Below are 26,544 nucleotides of genomic sequence, written 5' to 3'. Positions count from 1 at the left end.
CCCCTGAGTTGTTGGGCTACCACACTGTTACGAAAAGGAAAGGCATTTGCTTTTGTCAGGTCCCGGAATGCGGCTGGCCTCTCATTCGGTCCTCATCACAGAGGAAGGGCGGATGCTGAGAACGGCTTTCGCTTCAATGGAGGTGCAGCTGAAACGCAGGCATGTGTTTTGCCATGACATGCTTTTCCTCCGTGGCGTCTGCCCTCTAGCAGGAAAAGGTGTGTCTGGCCCCTCCTTACGGCTGGAGCCCTCCTCTTGCCACGCTGGCCCCTCCACTGAGCATTCGGGGGCCCCAAGAAAGACCTGCTTGAGCCATGGACATGGGTCGGGCAAAGACTCTTGCCTTTAGAGCCTCATTGGACGAAAATAGAAAGCTTGGGGTGGGAGTTCAAGTTCACGTCCGCTCGCACCTGTGTGAACGTGTAAGCATGGAGTCTAATCTATCATCACGGCACCACCTGGAGAGACAGGGGGTTTCTCCTCCTTCTTGCCCTTTGCCTTCCTCCTTGCTGGGACTCGTTGTCTGCCTCCAGGAGTAGCCCCACGTGGGCTGCTACCCAGGGAGCTGCCAACCCCCTGCTGTGCGCCCACCAACCTTGGATCCACTCAACTCTGCACCCACCAGCCTGCGATCACCCTGCTTCCTCCACGTGCAGCGATGCATGAAGAGGGGTCCGCTAGACCCATGGCCCCGAGTTGGCCTGTGCTGGGCTGCCTTCGTGATATAAACTTATTTCTCTCGATATAAAGTTCTTTCTTATACACATGAGTGCCACTGGATTTCTTTCTCTGGACAACCCACCTTACACACCTGGGGCGGTTGGAAACAGCCTAAATCCAGGGATGGAAAGAAACAAACGGAGTCAACAATCACTCTTCTCTCAGCTCATCCCTTCGATGGAGGGGGCTGGGCGTGGTGGTGGGCGTTAGGGAGAGACTCCTTAATTCAGTTCCTGCCGGCCTGCCCTTTTTCTATTCATCTGAACATCTATTCACCCAGTTAGCTGTCCCCCTCCCTCCATCATTGAGGGAGCCTCCCTCTGGTGCACAAACAGTGATACAAATAAAGTGATCTTTGTCCACTGGGAAGAGCCCTGTAAAACTTCACACAAAGAGCCCACAAACCCACTGTCATAGCATCAATGCAGACTCACAGCGACCCTACAGGGCAGTGGTTCTCAACCTTCCTCATGCTGTGACCCTTAATACAGTTCCTCAGGTTGTGGTGACCCCCCAACCATAAAATTATTTGTGTTGCTACTTCATAACTGTCATTTTGCTACTGTTATGAATTGGGTGGCCCCTGTGAAAGGGTCGATCGACCTCCGAAGGGGTCACAACCCACAGGTTGCGAACCGCTGCTATAGGACAAGGTTGACCTGTCCCTGTGAGTTTGCAGGGCTGTAACGCTTTCCAGGAGTAGAAAGCCTCATCTTGCTCCCGGGAGCAGCTGGTGGTTTTGAGCTGCTGATCCTGTGGTTAGCGGCACACCATGTAGTAATCAATATGCCCGCCAGGGCTCCTAACAGAAAACACAGGCGTGATGATTATAACGAACCATCAGGGTCATTGTCCAAACCCATCCGCCCCAGCGTCAATCCAGAAAGAAGAAAACTGCTAGAACTTTCAGGAACATGGACGAGCTACAGGGCGCTAGATCTCAAATTAAGAGTTTTTAATTTATGGACTCAATGAAACAAACAGACCATTCATTCAGTTCCTCCTACAGGACAGCATCATGTTCCAGGATTCTGGGGAGATAACAAGATGTCTCCTTCAGGTGCATCCCTCCCATCTAAGAGCTGAGGGCACAGGACCACCACACTTACTTCTCCCTCCCCTGCCCTGAACAACCTCCACCCCCTTGCCTAGTTGACACACAGCCTCCCTGAGCCCTCACCCAGCTTCTCCTCTGTCCTCCAGAACATGGTCGCTATAAAAAGCACATCACACAGAAGTGCAGTCCTTGCTTAAAAGCCCCCACACTTGGATACAACCCAGTCTTGCTCTTTCTTGTCTGGTGACGCTCACTGTTGGTCTTTCCCCAGGGCGTTTGCCCTTGATCTCTGCTTGGAAGTCCCTTCCCCTTGGCTGGGGGTAGAAAACTTTTTCCCCCATGCCAGGAGCCATTTGGATATTGATAACATCATTTGCGTGCCATACAAAAGTATCAACCTAAAAAACAGTCAGCTATGTTTCACCAAACATTCAATTAACTCACTCCTGTGTCGTGGCTGGGAGTCTTGGTTGGTGTCCTGGTTACTCATGCGATCAGCATGGTCAGCAGTTCAAAAAAACCAGCTCTTTGGGAGAAAGACTGAGCTTTTTGCTTTTGTAAACAGTTACGGTCCAGCCTCGGAAACCCTGAGTCAGCATCCACTCTGTGGCTGCTTTGGTCTGGTGGGTGATGGCTGGGACAGCTTCTCTCTGGTGAGGGGTGTGGTGCTAGCTGATAATGGTGCTTTGGGGTGTGTGTGTGTGTGTTACATCTTCTCATCTTTCTAATGAGACCTTCTCTGATCACGTTACCTACAAAAGCATCCTCCCACCACTGCCCCACCCCTAACCCTCTACAATTTGCCTCACAGTACTTAACCCGCCTTGAGATCACAGTTCTTATGTATTCCCCTATTAGCTGCTATTTTGTCTTCCTGCTACCATAGAAATGTCACAAGGGCAGAGACTGTGTCTGATGTAATTAGTGCGGTTTCTTAAAGGCTCAATACAGGGGTAAGTTTAAAAAAATTGTTTTTAAAGGATAACTATGGTATAGAAAGCTTTATTAAAGTACCGTAATGGGAAGCTAATGCTTCTCAATACTCTCTCCACCTGAGTCCACACGCTTAGGAAGGAAGGCTTTCCATCTTTGACCCGTCCCCAAATAATTCTGCACCTTTCAATTTACACTACCCATTTGGGCATCCTCTGTGGACTCAAACCCTGTGCCCTTTAACTGTTCCTTGAGCTCGTGGGGCCGGCAAGAAGTCTGAAGCAGGATAAAGTTTCCCAGTGGAATTTTCACAGGACAGCCCTGTTTCCCAGAATGAACAAAGAGGTGCCTCACTATGATGATACCTTGGGCTAACTGTTCTGGCTTTTTTCTACCGAGACAACTTGCAATGTTCTTAGAACTCCTTCCTCATAAGCCCCCGTGATCGTCTGGGCCCCGTCCTTGAAGGTCCTTCATCAAGATGACCCCAGCGGAATCCACAACACGGTCCCCACAACCGTCCATGGATCTGCCTTGAGTTTAACGGACTCTAGGACGTCACTGTTTTGACCACGCCTTTTTGGGGAAGACGCCTTGACAAGACTCACACAGGTGTATTACGGGGCGGCTTTCCGCATCTGTCCACTGTCAGTCCATGCATGTAGAAACTGGAACCCTCGCAGAAAATACTTTGTGGGTACCCTCATACAGTGGCCCATACACAATCAGCATTGAGTAAATATACAAGCAGGTGGTTGCAATTTTAGTCATCAACATGTGGGCCCCCCTTTTCTCGTTTCCTCTTCTCTCTCCTGTCCCACATGTCCACCTTCTACGCTCGTGGCACCTGAGAATGATGTCCCTTTCCACCACCAGAAGGGATGTATAAGAACGCCCAAGAGCAAAATTTTATAATTTTTATAACTTCATAGGGATACTTCCCTCCCTTCCCCAATACCACCTCTCCTTCCCCACTCAAACCGCCTTGAGCTGAGAGGTGCCTGAGGCCCTGAAGATTTAGGAGCTGCCGTATTTACAGATCTGAGACCTCTGGTGCAGAGACCAGTGTCTGGCTTTCTCGTGGAAGAAAGGAAAAGGCCGTGGGTATGTGCACTGCGCTACGTGAGGTCCGTGGAGAGCTGTCAGCTTTTCCCTGTTGGGGAATGAAGTGTTGTATGAAACCTACTGGCCCCACAGGAATCACATTAAATATTCCTTAACTATAGAAATGATTTTGATTTGAACTGAAACGAAAAGGCGACAACTTCAATTATGGGAAATCTCAAGAGCAAACGACCCCCAGAACTGGGTGACTCCCCCCTCCCCCACTTAAAAAAAGCCATTCTAATGGTTTAAACAAGCGTTCTCAAGTGGTATACTTTCCTGTGCCAGGAATTCCACCTCTTGATTTAAGAGCGCTGGAATTCAAGTGCCTCAAATTGAGAAAATAATACACAAGTAAACGGCAGTAATTTCTCCTTTGTGCATCCTGGCATCCTCCCGCTACGCAGCGGCTTGGGGCTCAGGGGACGTCCCCGAGTGCCTCGCGCCTCGCAGATGCTGGTACCAACCCTGCCATGCCTGAAGCCGGATCATCAGCCCTTCCTTGAAATGAGAAAGCACTGGCCGGAGAACTACAAACAAGGGGTGCGATAAATATTTCAGGGGCTCATTGGAATGGGTCTCTCGAGGGTGTGAATTCAATAGACATGCCGTGCTCTCCAGCAGCGCTTGCCAAGCAGGGGAGGGGGCAAACGAGAAACCTGGCACTGCGTGGGGTGTTTACAGGGGGCCACAGCCTCTGCTGCTGCCTTACCCGTCTGTCTCCTCGCCACCCTCCTCCTTTCCACGGCCCTGTCCTTCCTCATGGGAGCCCTGGCGACGTAGTGCCTATGCTGCAAACCCACAAGGTCAGGAGTTCGAAATCACCAGTCACTTCGTGGGGAAAAGATGGCAGCTTTCTACTCCTGTAAAGAGTCACAGCCTCAGAACCATGCAGGGGCAATCCCACCGTCCTGTAGCATCTCTGAGTCGGAATCAGCTTGATGGCAGGGAGTTTGGACCTCTCGCATCTGCCTATGGTCACTGACCAACACTCATAGGCAGCTCTCAGAACGCGGGCCAGCAGGGTGGTGGGCATGTGGGGGAGAGGGGCGTCTCCTTTCCCCAAAATTCTTTGTAGATCCCAAGGCGATGCAAGGGTCACATTCCATAGGTGCCTACTCTACCCTAGGGATGGCAGCCTGAGAGAAGACCTGGTCTCTGCCCCCTTGGGGCTCAAGAAGAACAGACATGACCCGTTCCCCGTGGTGTCATACCATTAAGTCCCATGGGGCAGGGCCAGAGCAGGCACCATGACAAAGTCTAAAGGCACTGACTCACCAGGAGGAGGAAAAGACCAGCATTAAAGGTCCGCAAACCCCAGCCCATGGGCCCCATCTGGTCCAACAGAATGGATTGTGCACTTTAATCAGGAAGGAAGTTTTATAAAAGAAAATTCAAAAGAGAAGGTTTTTATGACACGTGAATCAAACATGAAATGTGGGCCTTATGTGCGGAAGAGCACACAGGCGGTTCTCGGTGGGCGCATGGTGGTTCCCGTCTTGGGATAAAATAGTTCCAGAAGGCGCAAGCCAGCCCTCCCCAGGGCCCTGCCCAGGGCTAGTGCATTTCTGCAGGCTCCTCCATGCAACCGTGCACTCACGAGACCCTCAGGCTCTGTCCTAAAAATGCCCCCACATGGGGCAGGAAGAGGCTCTTGCCCATGACCATGACTGGCTTGCAGGAGCCTCCGCTGAGAGCACAGAAAAGGTAAGACCTTTTCTTTCAAGAGTCGTTGCTAAATGTCTGACATCACCCAGACTTTCCTTCCCAGGAGCCTCTAGGTCAGTGGCTCTCAACCTGTGGGTCTCAACCCCTTTGGGGCGGGGGTGGGGTGTCAAGCAATCCTTTCACAGGGGTCGCCTAAGACCATCGGAAAGCACCTATTTTTTCCGATGGTCTTAGGAACCATGACACCGCTCCTCTATCTGCCTCCAGGCGGGTCGCTCACATGCAGACACACCCACCTACTGTGAAGACTGTTACCCATACACCGTGCTTCAAGACAAAATTTCACTGATTTGTCATTAGAAATAAATATATCACAATATATAATGACATATTGTTTTTGTGATGAATCACTATGCTTTAATTATGTTCCATTTGTAAACATGAAAATACATCCTGCATAGCAGTTGTTCACATGACGATTCACAACAGCAACACAGTTACAGGTATGAAGTAGCAACAAAAATAATTTTATGGTTGGGGGGTCACCACCACAGGAGGAACTGTACTAAAGTAAAGGGTTGCGGCATGAGGAAGGTGGAGAACCGCTGCTCTAGGTAGACTCGAACTTCTGGATTACCTTCGGAGTGTGTGAACAGTTTGCATGTCCCGGGGACTCCTGGCTAGGCTGTGCTGTTGTGATAGGTAGGTTTGTTGTGCCAACATGGCCAATGAACACATGTGAGAGTGGTTGAAAGGCTGAGAGATCAATGGCTCAGTGAGCCTCACATCTCTCTCTCTTGCTCTTTGATCACGGGACCAGTGTGCGGCTGCCTTGCTTGTTCTGTGCCTCCATTTGCAAGCTACACTACCTGTGGGACACCTACCCATGCACTGTGTCGCTGTAACTTAAGGTTCTTCAAGACCTGCTTCGCCATGCTCCTGGAAGGTACATCTCTTGGGCTGGGGACTGTCGGACCCTGTCATCTGGCTGACTCTTGGTGACCTGCTTGCTGTTTGCTGCCTGTGGCCGGATAGCTTGAATTGCCCCACCGAGGATTACCCCGCAGCCCTCAAACTTGAAGGACTGCCAGTGTACTAGCTGTCTCACCGAAGTGAGTTGCACTGAGCCATTTGTACTGCTTTATAGATTAATTAACTGTCTATTTCTTATGTTATCTATCTATATAAATAGATATAAAATTATTAGTGTCCTGGTTTTGTTTCTCTAGAGAACCCTGTCTAACACAGCTGTTTTTGTGAGTCAACTCTCCCTCAGAGCGACCCCGTGTTCAACAGAAGGAAACACTGCTCGGTCCTCTTCCATCTTCACAGTTAAGTGCCAGCTCATTGGTTGCAGCTCCCATGTCCGTCCGTTTTGTTGAGGAGCTTCCTCTTTTTGCTGAGATTTTACGAAGCACAACACCCTTCTCCAGGGGCTGGACCTTCCTGAGACAAAGACTCACCATCCCAGCTTCTAAGGGACACGCTGGCTGCCCCTCCTCCATCCTTCTGGAAGTCCAAGGTACACTGGACGTTCTTCACCAACACCACAATTTCAAGGCATTGATTCTTCTTAGGACTTCTTAACTCACTGTCCAGCTCTCTCATACACACGAGGCAACAGAAAATACTGTGGCTTACCTTTGTCCTTAGAGTGACATCTTCACTTGTGAACACGTTTAAGGGGTCTTGTTCAGAGATTTGCCCAGTACCTGGCTGGGGCTCTACCAGGCAGGTATTGTGTAGGTACAGTTTACATCTTCAGCGAGTTGCCGTTAAGAGAAGGTGAGTTCCTTTGGATGACATGGGTGGGCCTCATCTGATCAGGCCGGAAGTGCAACAACGAAGGTTTCCCAGAGGAGAGATCCTGCGTCAAGTATCAGCTGCGCCTGAGTCCCCAGCCTGCACTGTTGATTTCAGACTCGGGAGAGAAGCAGCACCAACTCCTGCCTGACAGTGAGCGAGCGAGTGTGCGTGTTTATCCTATCTCTCTGGAGAACCCTAATACAGCAAGTTATGAAATGCGTGCTTCATTTTCCTCCTCTGTAAAATGGGCCACTGGCTTCTGAGGAGCCTTCTTGGACCAGTGTTAGGACAGACAGACAGGCGATGGCAGGCCGCTTGCCACAGCTCAGCTACGGCCATCACCACTCCTACTGCACTTCCTTCCCCCTGCCATCGATTTGATTCTCCTCACAGTGACCCTGCAGGGCAGAGGGAAAGGGCCTCAAAGGGCTGCAAGGCGGTCATTTTGATGGACGCAGACTGCCCCAGCGTTTGCCTCCAGAGCTGGTGGGTTCACGCTGTGACTTTCTGGCGGGCTGCAGAGGGCTCTAACCACTGTGCATCTCCTCCCCCCAACAGAACCTGGCTGCTTCTCTTAGCCAGGGGCTTGGTCAACAGTAGTGCGGGGTGTGCAGGCACTCGGGAGCCTTGAGAATCGTGACCAAGGCCCTGCACTGCCACCACCTCAGTCTCCAAGAGACGCCAGAAAGCCAGGTCTGTATGTCAAAAACTGGCGAAGCATCCTGATTTCCCAGCAAAGCCCACCTGTGCATCTCAGTGTGGTGGGCCTGCCCCAGCGCATCAGCTCTGCGGGACCACCAGAGTCTGAGAGCACACAGCTGTTGCTGGAGGCCCACCCTGAGGGCCCCCGTGGAGGCGCTTGTGGTCCCACCAACCTGCACTCTCTGCCCCTCCCCCGCACCCCCAGGGCTCAAGACCACCTCTCTGACTGCCCTGCTCTGCTGCCCAGGCTGGGACCTTCTGCTGAGCACTTAGAGGCACTTAGCTGGGATCCACAGGCGAGCTGAGTACCCTAAAGATGCTTGCCTATCGATTGGAGTGTTCTTGACCCCCTCCACTTGGGTTTTGTGGACCCAATGGACCTGGTCTGTGCCAGGGCCCCAGCTGCCATGACCCCAGGGGGGCAGCAGCTCGGTCATGGCGAGTAGAAGCACTGAGAGCAAGGGACACGGCCGAGATGCATACTCACGTTCCTACACATCGACCGTGTGGACTGGGGCGACTGTCCCACCAGCCCCAGCAACCCCAGTGCCCGGGGTCTAAGCCAGAGCACCACACCCTGGAGTCGACTCCCATTCTGGGGGGCCCCATGGGTTACAGGGCAGAAGTGCTCTGGAGGGTCTGCCTGGCTGTAATCTTTACAGCAGCAGGGCGCCAGGGCTTTCTCAGGTGGTGCTGCCTCCCAAACGGGAAAAATCAAACTCACTGCCATCAGGGCGATGGCAGCTCACCCCGCCCTACAGGACACAGTAGAACGGCTCCGGTGGGTTTCGGAGATTGCAACTCTTCACCGGAGCAGGAAGCCTCGCCTTTCTCCTGAGAAGTGGCTGGTGGATTAGCCGCCCAACTTGTAGCACACTATGCCACCAGGGCTCCTAGAAACTTTTTATTCAGGCACAGGCTGCTTCTGAAGATGTATCACCACTGGGCATCCATCCATCCATCCATCCATCCATCCATCCATCCATCCATCCATCCATCCATCCCTCCCTCCCTGTGAGACACAGCAATGAGCTCATGAGCTGACAAGCGCCCAAAGTCCTGGGGCACTTTTTTATTCCCTCAAACACAGAGAGCCAGAGCCTGATGAAGTCTGCGGGGAGGAGTCACCCAGCAGGCACCTCCTCCTGAGGGCCCAAGGCCCAGAGGGAAGGACACAAAATGTACAAGGCTGCTCAGCCATTAAAACAAATGCCCGGGGCCACCGAGTGACCATTGACTCGTGACAAGGAAGGATGGCGCTCTGTAGGGTTCGGATGGAAGACGGTCACTGGGCCTTTCTCTGCAGATGCCTCTGGATGGACTAGAACTTCAAGCTCTGTGGTCAGCAGCTGAGTGTGGTGATGGTTTGCACTGTGGGAAACAGAAAGATTTCTTCCCAAAGTATATGTTAGACTTAGGACACCGCTTGCAGCTAATGGTAAATGATTGTCAAGGTACTTCCTTGAAGGCAGTCACCAGACTACAGTCTGGGCCCACCACAAGTAGGGCCACTCCCTGCTGTTAAGGACAATGGGCTACTTCTCCCTACAGGCTTGCAGTCATAGGTTTGGTTCCTGTAGGTGGGGTTTACACCCTACTGATTATGGTTTCTATAGTGAGCCAGAGAACAGGTCAAACCAGCTCAGTGACATCCAAAATTAAGCTGCCTCCATGAATCTAGGATCTGTCCATCTTGTCACATGTGTACCTCCATTACCTCCCCTTCCTATTACGTGGATACCCCTAGATCACCCCCCCCCATTACTGTGATGTATGCCCTCATATGTAATTAGGGGGCTTACACATCCCCAGAGAATATAAAAGCCTTGGTTAGCAATAAAGATCTCTCTCTCTCTCTCTCTCTCTCTCTCCACGTGGACCACCCAGTGAGGCTGAGGTGAGCATGCTACCATGAAATGTGTCTGACTCCATCTTGCTCTCTATAACTTTACTATAATCTTTACTTATTACCGCTGTACAATTGCGCCTACCGGACCCGTGATGATGTGTTAGGGGCTGGTCTACCCTGACACTGCACCACCCAGGGACTCTTGGCTCTTGGTCCTGTGTTCCTCCCTGCAAGACATTCTAAATAGAACTCCAACCCACCAGGCCCAGTGTCCAAGCTCAGATGTCTGCACACGCAGGCCCACCAGGGCTACTCCATTGGACAAGACGTTCCTCATGGCCCTCAAGAAAAGGCCCATGTGGGAATGAGAGGAGGAGCCACGCTGCATGTGACCCCATTTCTGTACCCTTCGAGAACGTTCTCCACTGGGTCTCACACGCGTTTATGGCCCCGTGCAACCAAGAGTCAGCACACTCGAGAGATGGGGGACTCATGAAGCATCCAGGAGGCACCTGAGGGGCACAAGTGCTTGCCTACAGTAAGAGGACTCAGTCTGGTGAACTGCCCATCAGCCTGGTGGCATGGTGGTGAAGCACAAGGCTGTGATCTGCAGGGCCACCAGTTCAAAACCACCAGCCGCTCCACAGGAGAAAGATGGGGCTTTCTACTCCCCCAAACGGTCTCTGGAACTCACAGCAGTTCTACCCTTTCCTAGAGGGTCACTACGAGTTGGCATCAACTCAAAGGCAGTGAGCTTTTTGGCAAAACCATACCCTTCATGCTACATGGCCAGCTCCTTACCTGTGCTCTTTGCCTAAGGAAAGCTGGCAGCCTTTCAGGGAACCATGGCCGTAAGAAGGCTCAGCACACACTGTGCTATAATTTCCTTTAAGCTTCAAACGATCAAGCCACAGGGTCACCAGCGATCAAAGCCCGTTCTGTCTCCCACCCCTACCCAGGGAAGCAGGCGGGGCCCGGAGGGGCTGTCAACCTGGGCAGAGAGCACCAGAGTCACCACTGTCTCTGCTGAACTTCTATCCTCTCTTTCCACCAGGCCAGGACATACAAGCCGTGCGTGCGCTGAGCTGTTTCGGTCTTCCAGCTGCAAACCTCTGATTGAGGAAGCTGCTAGGTGCTTGGCTCCCGGAAGAGGAGAGCATCAAGCTAAAGCTGCACTGGCCTGTGAGAAGCTGGGCATCTGACGGTTTGACCACCCTCCTTCATGTCCATCTCTCGAGGTGTATTCTCAAGAGTACGGCCCAGCCACGGTATTTCCAATGGCCTCATCGGCCTGGGAGAGCTGGGCAGAGAACCAGGAAGACTGCAGCAGACTTGATGCCTTCGAATTGTGGTGCTGGCGAAGGACATTGCCCGTGCCATGGACTGCCAGCAGAACAAACGCATCTGTTGGGAGGAAGTCAGCCAAGACGGTGCCTTAGCAGTGAGCATGCACGGTGAGGCTTTATCTCAAGGACTTCCAATGTACTACGAAGAGGGACGCTTCCCCGGAGGACAGCAGGCTTAATAAGTAAAGCCGAGGGCCAGTGGAAACAAGGAAGGGGCTCAACGAGACGGACTGACGCCGTGGCTGTGACGGGGGCTCCAGCCCAGCAGTGACGGCGAGGATCGGGCCTGGGGCAGGACCGGCAGCGCATCCTTCTGTTCGCTGCAGGGTCTCCCTGAGTGGGGCAGATTCAAAGGTGCCTAACACCAACAACGACAACAATTTCCGAGTTCGGATTCCTGGTGACAGAGCGACAGGCTTCCTTTTCTCCCTCTCCCTAGTTTGTGGGTGCGCATGTCTCTTGCGGGGCTTGGCCTTGATGTTCTCGATCCTTCTCCCGCCAGGCTGCCGCTCCTCAGTGCAATTTCGCTGTATTGATTTCTCTCTCTGACTTGCTCGAGCACTGGTTCATTCATTATTCAGGGGCAATCTGGCGATGAGACCACGTTTTGAAAGCCTGCCAACGGGAGTGAGACAGGAGGGCCCTCGGTACATCTTCTTCGCAAAAGAATCAGAATCCATAGAAACCATGCCGACGCAAGCCCTCAAGCACTTCACTTACGCCCCGGCCGTTTCCACAAGGGCATGTTATTTTCTGCGTGAGTTGTGGGTCAGTCCGTGTAGCAGGCCCGCATGGGGTCAGGCCTGGGCCGGCGCACGTGGTCAATGCACAAATGGTGAAGGCACCTGCAAACTGAAAGACTAGAGGTTTGAGTCGCCCCGGGGGCACCTTGCAAGAAAGGGCTGGCGATCTCCCACGAGAAGCCACCCACTGAAACCCTAAGGGGCAGAGTTCAACTCTGACACCCAGGGGCAGCGTGTGTGTGCTGGAAACAGAAGCGATGGCCTGGCTTGCTTTGGCTTTCTTTCTGTTTTGGAAATGACTGAGGACACAGATTGGGTCCTTCGATAGAAGGGTTATCTTTGAGCAGAGAAACCTTTACTGTTTGGTTAGAAACGAAACTTCTTTCTTAAACCCCCCACCCGCCCCATTCTATGGTTATGGGGTGGAGGTCCTGGAGGGGGTGGGGGGCAGGAGGAGGTGTCTCTGCTGGGACTCAGGCTCCCTCCACAGAAAGTCCCTCTGCTGATGCAGGACCTCTGTCCACTGTGCTGCTCTGGGCGTGATCTCATCGCCTTGCCACCTGCCTGTTTTAGTCCCAACGCTCTGCTGAAACCTGTCCACCGTGGATGACCATGCTGGTGCTGAAGTATTGGCGGTACCGTTTCCAGCATCGCAAGGCAGGGACACACTCAAAACTCACTGGCAGCTAGTCAACGCTGACTCATCGTGACCCTATAGCTCAGCACTGAACTGCCTCTGTGGGTTGCCAAGACAGTAAATCTTTATGGGAGTAGAAAGCCTCATCTTTCTCTTGCAGAGCAGCTGGTAGTTTTGAACCGCCAACCTTGCGGTCAGCAGCCCAACATGCAACCCACGCCACCACTAGGGTTCCTACAGCAGCCCACAAGTCACCACAAACAGGTCCTGTCCAACTCTATGCAGGTGAACAGACATGAGGAATGGGCCTTTTGTGTTGTCTGCTCTCTCAGTCACAGAGGACAGAAGTCAAGGAAATGCTATCGAACACATAAGGAATGCATAAGCACACACAAAACCCCACTACCGTCCCGTGGATTCAGCTCAGAGTGACCCTGCACACAGAGTGGAACTGCCCCATAGAATTTCCCCAGAGCAGGGGTTCAAACTGCCAACCTTTTGGTTAGCAGCCAAGTGCTAACAGCTGTGTCACCAGGACTCCTCCAAGCCAGAAGGGAGACCCATTGCCAGTGAGTTGATTCTAACTCTCTGTGAGCTCACGCGGATTCTGTGGCTGTCAATCTTTAGGGCAGTACACAGCTTCATTTTTCTCTGAGGAACAGCTGGTGGGTTTGAACTGCTGACCTTGCTGATAGCAGTCCAATGCTTACTTGCCAGTGCCACTGGGGCTCCTCCAAACCACCAGGAGAGAGGTTCAAATTAGAGTGCAGACAAAGTGCCTTCCAAAAAATTCAGGATGAAAGGCAGTACTGGAGAAAAAGCAGCCAAATTATCCTCTAGGGAAATCTCTAAGAACAGGACTAATTACCACCTGCGAGCACCAATTTATGCCTAATCTGGCGCTCCAGGAGAGGCAAGCCAAGGACACGGCTGTCAGTTCGCTCTGGGCCATCCGGCCACGAAGCATCTTCACCACAAAACGTATGAAAATGCTTTGGCTCGCTTCCTGCTGAAGAGCCATGTGACGAATTTGCACCTCAGCAGCACCCAGTGAGCCAGTGGGGGGCCCAAGGGCGTGTCCCCAGGGACCACCTTCCGCAGAACACACCCACGAAAAGCCAGTGGCATGTGGGCTTTCAGCCAACCCTGGGGGAACATACACCAACAGCACCCCGAGCCGTGGCCTCTGTGCGGGTCATCGTTCGGAGAGGAATCAGCGGAGTGGGAGCCGGCGTAAGAACTGCTCCACCGGGTTTTTTTTCGGAAAGAGGTCACCGGGTTGTCCTTCTGAGGCACTCCTGGTTGGACTGGAGCCACAAACCTTTTGGTTTTGACCGACCCCTTGGCTGGTTGGTCTGCACCACCGCGAGAGGCCAATCAGAGGTAGCCAGGGTGACAGATCTTCAAGCATCTCTATGTACATAAGAGTGATGCCTTTCCGACCCGCTTCCTGCCCTCTTCTACGCTATACTTAAGACATAAGGGTCAAGGGCAGTGTGCGGGGGGAAGGGCCCCCCTCTCCCATCCTCTGCCTCGGGTGCTATTTCAGGGGTACTCATCCACCTCCTCTTTCTGTCTAGACGTTAGTTTTCCCTCTCTCACAGGCTTGGTTACCCCTGCCCATGGACAACTCACTATACCTCCGTGTTTCTAGCTCTGGCCACTCAGCTGTTTAGGTACAGATTTCTTACCACCTAACAGGGGTCAGAAAGGAACTGTGTTGCACAGTGGTTACACATCATTGGGCAATTAACTGCAAGGTCCGCAGTTCGAAAACACTAGCTGCGCCATGGGAGGAAGACCAGGCTTTTTACTCCCATAAAGTTAGTTTGGGATGCTCCTGGGGGCCAGGGACAGAGTCGTTTGATGTCTGGTCATACCGCGCTCATCGAGCATGTCAGGGTTAGAGAACCACCCGGGGGCTTCAGACATTCCAGACTCAAAGAAACAAGGTCCCCAAGCTGCAATGCCATGTCCTCACTGCCAGTCCTGCACCATGGCTGCTAACAGGCACTGCTGGGCCACTGCGCACTCCAAGTGTCTTTCAAACTCGGGGCTCCCCTGCCCGCACTATCCTGGAAAAGAGTCGTGGCCAATTTTCAGAAACAGAGGGCCTGGCCTCTCCCCCTGCCACACCCGCCCTCCCGCCAGCCTGCCTGTCTGGAAGCTCTGCTGAAACCTGTCTACCTTGGATGACCCCACTGCCAGTTGAAATGCTGGTGGCATAGCCTCTAGCCTTACAGGGGCACACTCTACACTCATGGCCATCGAGTGTCAACGCTGACTCATAGCGACCCTGCAGGACTGAGCGGTACCGCCCCTGTGGGCTTCTGAGACTGTCACTCTTTATTGGAGTAGAAATCCTCCTGTTTCTCCCTCAGCGTGGCTGGTGGTTTTGAACTGCTGACTTCGCAGTGAGCAGCCCACCGGGCAGCCCACACCACCACCAGGACTCCTGCAGCAACACCCGAGCTTCACACATAGCTAGTGGCTTCGGGGAGTGCTGTTGGGTGCTCAGCCAGCAGCAACCCCATGGGACAGAGAGGTGCCCCATCCAGTTAAGTGCCCCACCCAGTTTCCTAGGCGAACCTCTTAGACTGGAGCGGATGGTCAGGCCTTTCTAAAAAGCTAAGAACAGCAATCTTCTCGTTGATCACTGACTGCTTCACTGCCGCGCCAACAGGGCTCCAGTCTGTTTCCACCCATTGAACCTGTAAACATTAGGATGACTCTTCGCCCGCCCTCCGTCCCAGGAAGCCCAGGGTCAAGTTCAAGTTCAAGTCCCGTACTCCCCAGGCAGATCCAGAGCAGAGAAGGTCAGGCGGCCGTTTCACAGGTGACGGGATGGTGCCTGTGGCGTCCACAGCTCATTCTCCTGTGCCTGCACTTCAGCACTTACTTGCTCTCCTCCTTCTGGCTTTGCCGTCAACCCCCGCCCCACCCCAAAAACCTTCCTTTAAGGCTCCAGATGTCCCAGAACATCTGGAACCCACCTGCACTTCATACCTATGACACGTGTTTCAGAGATTAGAGGAAATGTCAAGTAAATCAAAACCAGTGTCTACACACGGGCAATCTGCACTCTTGACCTTGAGTCTGAAGTGGCTTTTTCTCCACCCAGCACAACATGACCGGGAGCTATTTCTAATACTCTAGACCGTATGGAAGGAGCCCTGGTGGCAGTGTGGTCACACATTGGGCTGCTCACTGGAAGGTCTGAGGTTCTAGACTACCAGCTGCTCCCTGAGAGAAAGAGGGGGGGTGGCGCTCTCTACTCCATAAAGAGTTACAAACGCACACGGGCCGTTCTACCCTGTCCTACAGGGTTGCTATGAGTCTGCATGGACTTGATGACGTGAATTTGGGGGGCACAGGCCTGCTGGAGTAATAACACACAAGCAGTAGGAATATAATAATACATCTAATCTAATCTAAGCTCTCGCCCCCATCCCACGCACACACACTTCCTCGTATCTTGGTCCCAGCATTCCATCTAGTTGTTTAAATTCTAGTTGTACTGTATTATTTCCAACTGCTGAGAAATCTCTTTATGGGATCAAATGCCCAGAGTGGGATGTGTCAGACTAATTAAATAAGGTCGCTGAGAGGCAATCTCGGGCTACTCTTTCTCTCTCCGGCCGTGTGGGCACACCCAACGTCTGTAAGTCAGAGCGCACGCTGGGAATGTGTTGGTCCGGTTCATCAGGAGATGGGGTGGACTGGAACACTGGGACAGACAGACTGTTTGTAAAAGGCTGTAACTCCTACAAGCTTGCACTTTCTGCCTTGACACAACATACTTTTTACTGCACTCATTATCCTAATACTAACTGTTCCTGACGGGGAGATATATATATATGATTGTATCTGCCAGAGAAAGGCTGTCTTTTCCCCATGGAAGGCCCTGCTCTACTGGGCACTGAGTTAGGGTGACTCCTGGCTTAGCCCACACTCCAGAGACCCTGTCACTGCCGTGATCTTTGAGTTGGGGTCCCTCAGGAGCTCCTGGTGACCCCCTCCTTGTGGTGTTTAGGGGTGAGCGCTTCCAAAACAGGGTGGTGGGAGGGGGAGGCGCTCCAAGCTCTCCTCCCTAGCACCTGCACCAGGTCAAGGGGACCAGCTAGAGCAGTGGTTCTCAACCTTCCTAATGCCACAACCCTTTAATACAGCTCCTCATGTTGTGGTCACTCCCAACCATAAAATTATTTTCGTTGCTACTCCATAACTGTAATTTTGCTACTGCTATGAATCAGGTGACCCCTGTGAAAGGGTCATGCTATCCCCAAAGGGGTCTCGACCCACAGGTTGAGAACCGCCGAGTTAAAGGCTCCCCGACAGGCACCAGCTGGGCACATCTGGATCCCTGCGCACGGCAAAGGAGTCTTCCTCTGGCTTATTGATTATGGAGGCCAGTTTTTGTCTGTCTTTTTCCTTGCATAGTAATACTTGTCAAAGGTACAAGCTCTCTGGCAGATGCACCAGGCTTGAACTTCCCTGCTGTTCTTCTTGCGAGGTGCTGTGGAGTCGGTTCTGACCCATAGCAACCTCACACTCAACAGGAGGAATGACCCCTGGGCTGGGACCCTCCTCACAATCCTTCCTCGGCCTGAGCCCCCGGCCACATCCGCCGGGTGGATCCATCTCGTGGAGGGTCTTCCTCTTTTTCACTTGACGTCCTTCTCCAGGGACTGTTCTTTCCTACAACATGCCCAACGTATGTGAAAGGAAGCCGGGACGTTGTCCTGCGGCGGCCTGTGTGTGGCTGTGATGCTGATATTTCAAAGGCCAGCAGGGTCACCCAAAGGGCACAGGTTTCAGCAGCACTTCCAGCCTAAGCCCGCGCCAGGACAAAGGACCCTGCTCCCCGCTTCGGAAGAAGCGCTTCAAACAAAACTTCCCTTCGGGATGTTTTTGGAGCGGCCCCAGTGGCTTTGATGTCTAGCTGTTTTACAGAGTAGGAAGGCCGCACCGCATGCATCTAAAGAGTGGTGGGAGCCCTGAAGTGGTGGTGGCGGCTGGAGGCTGTTGCGTGGGTCTCTGCTCCCCACGGTCCTCAGGGCTCCCACAGGCTGATTTTCAGGAGACTTCCTCGCCCGCCGGAGTCTGGAAGCAGGCTGAAACCTGCCCTGCATCACAGCCACGGGCAGCCTCCCCTGGCACAGGGCTGAGCAATGAAACCGGGTCTTCCAAATGGAAGGGATGTATCCTACCCCAGAGCCTCCAGCACCCCAACATACAGAGTGGCCATAAAAGTTTGAGCCCTTTGTCCTAGCCTTTAAGCACTGTGCCAGGAAGGGTCCTTGCATGGTCAACATCTGGTGTGACTTCCCTCACCCACCCCTGGTGTGTCACTACATGGGTGCTGCACAGTCAAGCACTAGCCAGAAGGCTGGCCATTCAGACCCAACAGCGGCACGTTGACAGAAAGGCCTTTGATGACCCTATAGGATAACTACTGCCCAGAGTAAGAGTTCCTTTGGGGTAGGGGGGGGGGTGGGGGGGTTAGGGAGAAAAGAGGAGCTGAGATGGAGGAGTTCAAGAAGGAAGAAAATGTTTTGAAACTGGCAGTGGTAGCAATTGTACAGTACAGCTTGATGTGACTGAACGATGGGATGGAATGATGTCTAGATTAGCTCCTAATAAAATGGTTTGCAAAATGAAGACGAGAATAAAGGGTAGTGGAAATACTAGAGACAGGAAGAGAGTCCCGGAGATCGGCCTGGAAGAGCCCACGGAGCCGAAACTGGCTAGATGCCCACTCACAAGCATGACAGCAGGTCCTCCAGAAGGGTTAGACTGGGCAGTGTGAGAACGTGCCGGTACCTGAGCCGAGTCCTAAGTTACACAACCCACCTCCCACCATGCTGTGCGGTCGGAGTGCGCGAGGGAAAGCAAGCACAGGCGGTTCTGCGGGTCCCTCTGCAGCTGGGCGTCTGGCAGTGCCACGGGGCCATCTAAAGAGAACACCCAGGCCCAGGGAGCCATCTAAAAATGGCGCTGGGTCTTTTTTGTTTTTAAAGGACCACGCACTTTTATGCCATCTGAGAAGTTAGAGAAAGCATTAGCTATTTTGTTGTCTCCCCAACGAGCTAATACAGACAAGAGTCCTGATGGTATGTTACATAAGTGCTCGACTACTAATCAACAGATCAATGGTTTAGTCCCACCAGTTATCCGCCCCCCAAAACACACAGACACACACACACACACACTACTCCTCCACACACACACCCAGCACCCCGAGAAAGCTAAGGAGAAAATGAAACGCCTGCTCCTATAAAGAGTTACAGCCTTGGAAGCTCCAGGGGCAGCTGCACTCTGTCCTGTGGGGTCTTTGTGAGTCAGTGCTGTCTTGGCAGCAACGAATGTACCGCTGAGTTGAAGGTGATAAATGGTTCTGTTCCCGAAACTATCTTAACCATTTCCATAAATTTGGGCGAGGAAGGAGACTGGCTTTAAAGTCACCCTTCAGGGACAGCTATGGTTACGTGTTTCCACTTCAAAGAGATACTGGTTCGTCCAGGTCTCATCGGCGACTGCGGAAACCTCCAGCACTCTCAGAATCCAGCTGTCCCTAGAGACACGGTTGCTAGGGGGTTCAGAGTGTGAACACGGACTTCTCAATGATTGCTTCACCCCTAGGATTATCCATTTAGGTGGGAGAAGTCCCTTTTCTCTGGAACTGCTGAGTGGATACGAACGGTCCACCTTTGATTACTACCTGAGGGCAAACCACTTTGGCCAACCAGCCATCAACCCATTGTCACCTACGGTGGCGCTGGTATCACCCAGCCACCTTCTGAAGACTGGAGGGTGTACCAAGATGTTTTGGGCCAAAAATGACAAAATGGGTTGTGTGCTGAGCAGCTAACCACAAAACCAGCAGCCACCACTCCCTGGCAGAAAGATAAGGCTTTCTACTCCGATAAGGATCGATGGTCTTGAAAGCCCACAGAGGCAGTTTGACGCTGCCCTCCGACGCTGCCCTCCGACGCTGCCCCACGACGCTGCCGGGATTCGGAAGGGACTCGAGGGTAGTGAGAACAGCACTTTGGCAACAATTTTTTAAAAAGTCAAAGTTTTTGTGAGTTTTTAGATTTTCCTAACTTCATTTAAAGTCGTATCGCAACCTGCACTTGAGAACCTAACCCCTCTCTGGTTAGGAGTTAAAACAAAGCAAAACAAAACAAACACCTAAAAGCACTCTTGGGAGAGACGGACATTCCAGTAATCTCTGCTAGCTGGCATGTTCAAAATGGAATCTAAATATTGTATTAACAGTATCAATTGCAAGCAGATTTGGAGGACCGTAATAAAACACGCATCAATTGTGAGAGATGTTCTTGCTACATTGTATTTCACCTCGCTTGAAATTACCTTATTGATTTAATAAAATCTATGACAATCCTATTTTCCAATCATGTACGAATTCTGAGTTTAGTACACGTATGTCATGACAAGGTTGGTCCTATTCATTTCTCCATGGTTTCACTGAAGTAACATATACGTATGTGCTCACAGCAAAGCCCACGTAAGTTCCCCATGGATTTCATATTCTACCCAGTCGAACAAACAGTATCCACCTTCCCTTGACCTCTGATATGAACTGAATTGTGTCCCTCAAGATGTTACCTTGAAGTCCGAACCTTTGGTGCCTGTGAACATGACTTTATCTACAATAGCGCCTGTGGAGATGCTCTGTTACATTACCATGAGGTCATACTGGTGGACGACAGACCCTCATGCAATATGAGTGGTATTCTTATTTTCAAAAAAGAGAGAAGAGACCTCCCAGTGGGAAAGTCCCTTGAAGACGAAGACAAGAATTGTGGGAAGCAGCGTTATCAGTCAAGGAATGCCAAGGACCATCAGGAGCAAGGAGAGAAGTGAGGAGCAGACGAATCTTCAGCAGAGTCTCAGAAGGAATCAACGCGGATGACACATTGGGCTTGGGATCCTACTCTCCTGAACTGTGAGACAGTAACCTTTTTGTTCTTATAAGCCCCCCAATTGGGGGCAGATTGCTACAGCAGCCCTGGGAACCTAATACAACTTCTAACAGGAGACGAGGCGAAAGGTGCCTGTATTTTAAACGTTATATAAAGGGGCTCAACATTATGCTTCCGAAATTCACCCAGGTTGCACAGAATTAGAGAGTATTCTGTTTCATTCAGGTATAGTATTCCACTGGGTGAATGTCTCACAGCTTATTTATCAACTATTAATTGGCATTTGGGTGGTTGCCCGTTTTGGGCTGTTACATAAGTATGATGCTATTAAGGTCCATGTACACGTCTGTAGATGCCTACACACAAGTCCAGGGGTAGAATTTTGAATCACAGTTAGGCATATGCATGGATTTAGCAGGTCCTGCTAAACACCTTTGCCAAGTGACTACACCAATTTACACCCACCTTCCCCTCACACCGTGTATGTGTGCAAGATCTGGCTGTCCCAACCACTGCCAATGGTCTACGGACCCCAGGTTGTTCATTTCAGCCTTTCTGGTGGATGTGCGGTAGTGTCTCTCCTTGGTTTTCCTTCGCATTTACCTGGTGGCTAAAAACATGAGTACTTTTTCTTAAACCCACTGACCAACTGGCTAGCCAACTCTTATTAAGATCCACACAGAAGAAAGCCTTTGCAGAGTCAATAAAGCATATGTCCTTTCTTTCAGGTAAGATCCACCTCGTATCAGCATTGAGATCCCTCCTTCCCCTAAACCAGTGGTTCTCAACCTTCCTAACGCCATGGCCCCTTAATACAGTTCCTCATGTTGTGGTGACACCCACCCCCCCCAACCATAACATCAATTTCATGGCTACTTCATAACTGTGATTTTGCTACTGTTATGAATCAGGCGACCCTGTGAAAGGGTCGTTCAACACAGGTTGAGAACCGCTGCTCTAAATCCTCCTCCTCGAATCTCGGGCAGTTCCCCGAGGATGTACCACGACAACCACTTTCTAATTATCTTTAGCAAAATTCTACTTGTGTAATATTAATGATACTGTTTGATAATTTCCACACTGCTGGTTCACCTTTCATATGGCATGGGCATGAATAAGGATCTCTTCCATTCAGTTGCCGAAGTAGCCGTCTTCCAAATCTCTTTGCATAGATAGACAAGTTGAGCGCCTTCACTGCTACATTTGAAACACGGATAGTCTATCATTCCCTAGAGACATGGTACTCTGCCAAGGACTTCAGTATCATTCAAAGCCAACCAATTCCTTTTGGTGCAGTGACTTGATGTCCCCTCCCCATCTTCTCTGTGCTTCCTGTGTTACACAATGCCTTGCCAATAAAACCCTTCCATATTGGAACTCGGCCCGACCTCTTTCTTCACTTTATTTAGAGTGAGAAACGAAGACTGTGCTCTCCCCTTTAGATGTTCTATCCCCAGGTCTTCGCGTATTTCATTTGATACTCTGTCTTCTCAAGCCATCCTTTGGAATTTTCCATTCGGCTCGTTTACTTCAGCATTTCCTTTCCTTAAGACACTCTGTGTTCAGGAGCACAATTTCAGAGTCTCTCTTGACAACCATTTTGATCTTTTCTTTCCTTCCCGTTTTCTTAAGGACGGTTGGCTTTCCTCCCGGGTGACGTTCTTTGTTGCCATTCCACAACTGATCTGGTCTTTAGGCATTCGTGTGCAAGGGGCCGACCTGTTCTTGAGATGGTGGTCTCTGATGTCAGGTGGAATAGACGCAAGGTCTATTTTTGGCTCTCGTGGACTTGTTTAAAGTTTCTCCAGCTTCACCTTGAACTTGCATATGAACAATTTGTGGTTTGCTCCATAGTCAGTCTCTGGCCTTGTTCTGACGGACTATAGCAACGCCTCCAGCATTTCTTTCCCACCGATGCAGCTGATTGGATTCCTAGTAGTCTATCCTCTGAGCTCTCTGTGAATGGCTGTGTTTACATTGTTGTAAAAAGGTAATTGCTATGAACAAGTTCTTGGTCTTACAAAATTCTATCATGAATCTCCAGTGTCGCTTCCACCACCAGGTACACATCCTCCTTTTTTTGCATTCCAATCTTTAGTACATATCAATGCATATTGATTGCATGTTGGAAAAATCTCACCCTGAAGAAGTTTGTAAAGATCTTCAATTTCTTCATCATTAGCTTTAGTGGCAGGTAGATAAATCTGAATAATAGTTGTTTTAACTGGTCTCGCCTGTAAGCGTGTGGATATTATCCTATCACTGACAGTGTCATATAGGATAGATCTTGAGATAATTATTTTTAATGATGAATGCAATACGGGTCCTTTTCAATATGCTATTCCTAGCACAGTATACCATATGACTGTCCAATTAAAAATGGCCAGAACCAATTTCACCTTTAAACAATCTTTATGTATTCCATTTCACTCAGGATGGCTCCCAATTTTCTCACACTCATACTTTGTACATCCCCAATCACCAGTATTAAAGGATGTCTGCAGCTGTTGCTGTCATTTTGAGTCAGACCACATCAGCAGGTGAAGGTCCTGAAAGCTTCCCTTCACCCACGTCATGACAGTCAACAATGCTTTGAGGAGACAGTTCTCTCTGTGTGGAGGTCGTCCACCTGAGGACTGCACCTCTACCAGGGCTCCCCTGCTTCTCAGAGGGCTTTCACTGGCTGACCCGTCCAGAAGTCGATCTCAGTCTGGACACTCTGCAGAAACCTGTCCACCGTAAGTGACCCTGCAGGGATTTGGAATATCGGGGGCATGCTTTTCAACAGGCAAGCCAGCAGAGCACCACAGATGGAGAGATGAGTAGTGGGCTTATTCATAGACCAGCCTGTTGGATAGCTGAGTGGGAATTCCTGGGGTGCCTTCAGCTGGAGATTAAAAGAATGTTTTGGGGCGATAGCCTCAGGGGTTCATCCAGTGTAGCAGAAGCCATGTCTGAAGATGGTTTGACATGTGAATAGCTCAACTGACGAGCGGGTGAGGGAAAAGTACCTCATGAGGTTGACCAACAGTGGGGTGGGGGTACTGACAGGATGGTAACAGTAGTGGTGGTAAGGGACTGGGCAGATGGGAGCAGTATTACACCCACCAACCACCATCTGCCAGTGGTATTTCCTTTGCCTTTCTCTCACGACCTAACCTACTCAGGAAACATCCCCTCCATCCTCATCCCTTAAGCCAGTGTAATAGGAAGAATAATCAAGTGCTGACAATCCAGTTCAGAGCCAAAGACGGACGGAGCCTCTTCGATCTCACTTCCTAGTGGGCCACTTGATTTTTAAAATTAAGGTACTTCTAATGAGACGCAAAACCGTTCACAACGAATCAAAAATGTAATGAAGAGAAGGTGCGGAGCTGGAAAATGGGTTCTGTTTTAAAAACTCTGTGTGTGTGTGTGTGTGTGTGTGTAAGGCACATTCCTTTCCATGGAAAGCACTTACCTATGAATTACATTTGTTGGACATGTGAGTCAAGAACTTGGAAAAGAAAGGCGAGGCCCAGAATAGCTTTGGGGCTACAAACTAAGCTGAGCATTCAAGGGCTCTGAATCCTGATTCTATTACAACCTCGTAATTACACACGCGCGCGTTCTACAGAGACATACAGATGTGCACTCATTCACACACACACACACACACACACACACACACAGTAGTCAAAGCCTACTGTGCCTTTCTGTATGTGCACTCGTACATACACACACACACACACACACACACACACACACACACACACACACACACAGTAGTCAAAGCCTAGTGTGCCTTTCCGTTTCTTCAGCTGCCGCCGCCTGCCTCTCACCAAGTAAATCACGTGCCAGCCAGTGCTCTGTGCTGACAACGGGCTGTTTAAATGGGAGGTGTCAGTATTTTGACAAGCCGACTTCGAATTCGCTCCAGTTAGCTACGGAGCTCCCTTGCTATCCCTCCTAGTGACGGTCCAGCTCCTTAGCGGGCGTCCTGGGACTACGGAGATACTGGCATTTCACGGGCACCCAGAAGTCACCAAGGACATACATTTAGTTTAACTGTAAACTTAAGATGCTGTGTTGCATTAGTCAGGACTCTTAGCTCCATCGGGGAAAAGAAACAATTCAAGGTGGCTCCAGCACACAGGAAGGATTAGGTGATGGGTTCCCAGCCGCAAAGTGGGCAATTCAAAAGTGGCTCTGTGGGCGAAAGACGGAGCTATCGGCTTCTGGAAAGATTGAACAACCTCAAAAACGTTACATGGGTCACTCTGAGTTGCAATTGACTAGACGGAAATGGGTTTGATTTCTGATGAGAAAACGGGTGTGGGCTCGCCTCATCTGGTCACGGGCCTGGCAGGGAGAGAGCTGGTCTCTCATCCCCACTTCTCTGCATTACTGCCCTGCTTGTACGTCTGCTGATTCCACAGGCAGGGTTGGCATGCCCCTGGAGAGCTGCCAGACCCAGGTACATGTGCCCAGCGCTCAACCAACTGCTGAGGCTGGGAGTTCCCCAAAGAGGTTTCCACCACCATCGCCCGTGCCTCCCCCCACCCCCACAACTGGAATGTATGCTGGAGACACGTGAAGGGCGAGTCCTGGGTCCTGCAAAAGGAGGCCGAAGCTCTCATAGAGCCACTGGTACCCAAACCGTCCAATTTGGGCCTGGCACAACTGCCAACGTTTAAAAAGGCAAACTTGATTTGTCCATGTTTCTTTGCCAAACCATGGGGAAACTGAGTGACTGCGGTCTCTCAAGAGCCTGGGAAAGATCCTAAAGGAATGATAAACAGAGACTGGCCGTTATACGCTTGATCTCTCCCCACAGTGGCCTCACAGTTGCTCTGACTCCTGGGAAAGCCGGGAGGCTGGGGGTGAGCCTCTCCACCCAACATTATCGAGGCAGACGGGTGGGTCCAACGCCCCTGCAATTTGTGTCAAATGAGCAGAAGCAGTCATCCTGAACACTTGACAGGTCTGTCCCAGGAAGGAGGGGCCAACCCAGGGTGCTATGTTGGCCTTAGGATGGGGGAAGACTTCACAGTGATTCTCTAGAATAATTTCTAAAGGTCTTTCTCACTGCAAGTATACCACCCACCACCATCCCAGCTCTGACTGATCTGAGGCAAGATTTTGCTTTTTGGTCCAGGGCATAAACGGATGGAGGAATCAAGGGCCAGGGTTTACCAGCTTTTCTGGGTCTTATCTGACTGCATCAGGAGTTTCGAGAAGTAAAGCCGTCTGCCAGGCTCCGAAAGCTGCAGGTCAACTGGAGAGGAGGTTTTCTGTGTACCTGTCCTGTCCAGGCTGCTGTTTGGGGGATGCAGACGGTGCAGAGCACCTTAGGGTACTTGCTGCACAACACAGAACAGCTTCTGCTTATGGAACCCCCAAGAAACCCCAGGCCCTGTAGGCAGGTTACGTCATTTTTCATCACAGTCCAACGAAGTGAGTCACCAGAGCCCATCTGCCTGGCGGGAAAGGGACGGCCCACATGGAGCAGCTCGGTGACTTCAAGTCACACCATGGGGACCTGGCAGAGCTTGGTGTTTGAACCCAAGACTGGCCGGCTCCCATGTCCATACATCTGTCTCCAAGTCATGCCGCCTACCTGGGGGGGAAGGGGGGGCGAGGAAGGTGTGAGCTGGCACCTGCACGCACAACTTCAGCCAGACACAGCTCCTCCTCAGCCAGTCGGGAAAGGGACGGCCCACATGGAGCAGCTCGGTGACTTCAAGTCACACCATGGGGACCTGCTTGGTGTTTGAACCCAAGACTGGCCGGCTCCCATGTCCATACATCTGTCTCCAAGTCATGCCGCCTACCTGGGGGGGGAAGGGGGGGCGAGGAAGGTGTGAGCTGGCACCTGCACGCACAACTTCAGCCAGACACAGCTCCTCCTCAGCCAGTCCTCAGATCAAACCAGCACTTTGATCTTGCAAAACTGTTCCCCCCCCCCCCTTTTCTTTTAAAGTAGCTCAGCTTTCCCCAACGTCATTCAACACTTCGGCAACGAGGCAGAGACTGGACACTAGTTCTCCT

General features: G+C 51.3%; 1 protein-coding gene across 2 annotated transcripts in view; it reads right to left on the bottom strand.

Moving 5' to 3' along the window:
* The window catches only part of FOXN3 (forkhead box N3), a 296,318-nt gene that overhangs the window by 78,956 nt on the left and 190,818 nt on the right, over positions 1 to 26,544 (bottom strand). The gene's annotated exons all lie outside the window — the stretch shown is intronic.

The sequence above is a fragment of the Echinops telfairi genome, unplaced genomic scaffold (assembly GCF_000313985.2).
Source record: "Echinops telfairi isolate 266 unplaced genomic scaffold, ASM31398v2 ScPeMD7_18;HRSCAF=68, whole genome shotgun sequence".
In the NCBI taxonomy this organism is placed as follows: domain Eukaryota; kingdom Metazoa; phylum Chordata; class Mammalia; order Afrosoricida; family Tenrecidae; genus Echinops; species Echinops telfairi.
The sequence above is the reverse complement of the archived record's forward strand: the minus strand, read 5'-3'. Positions and strand labels throughout refer to the sequence as shown.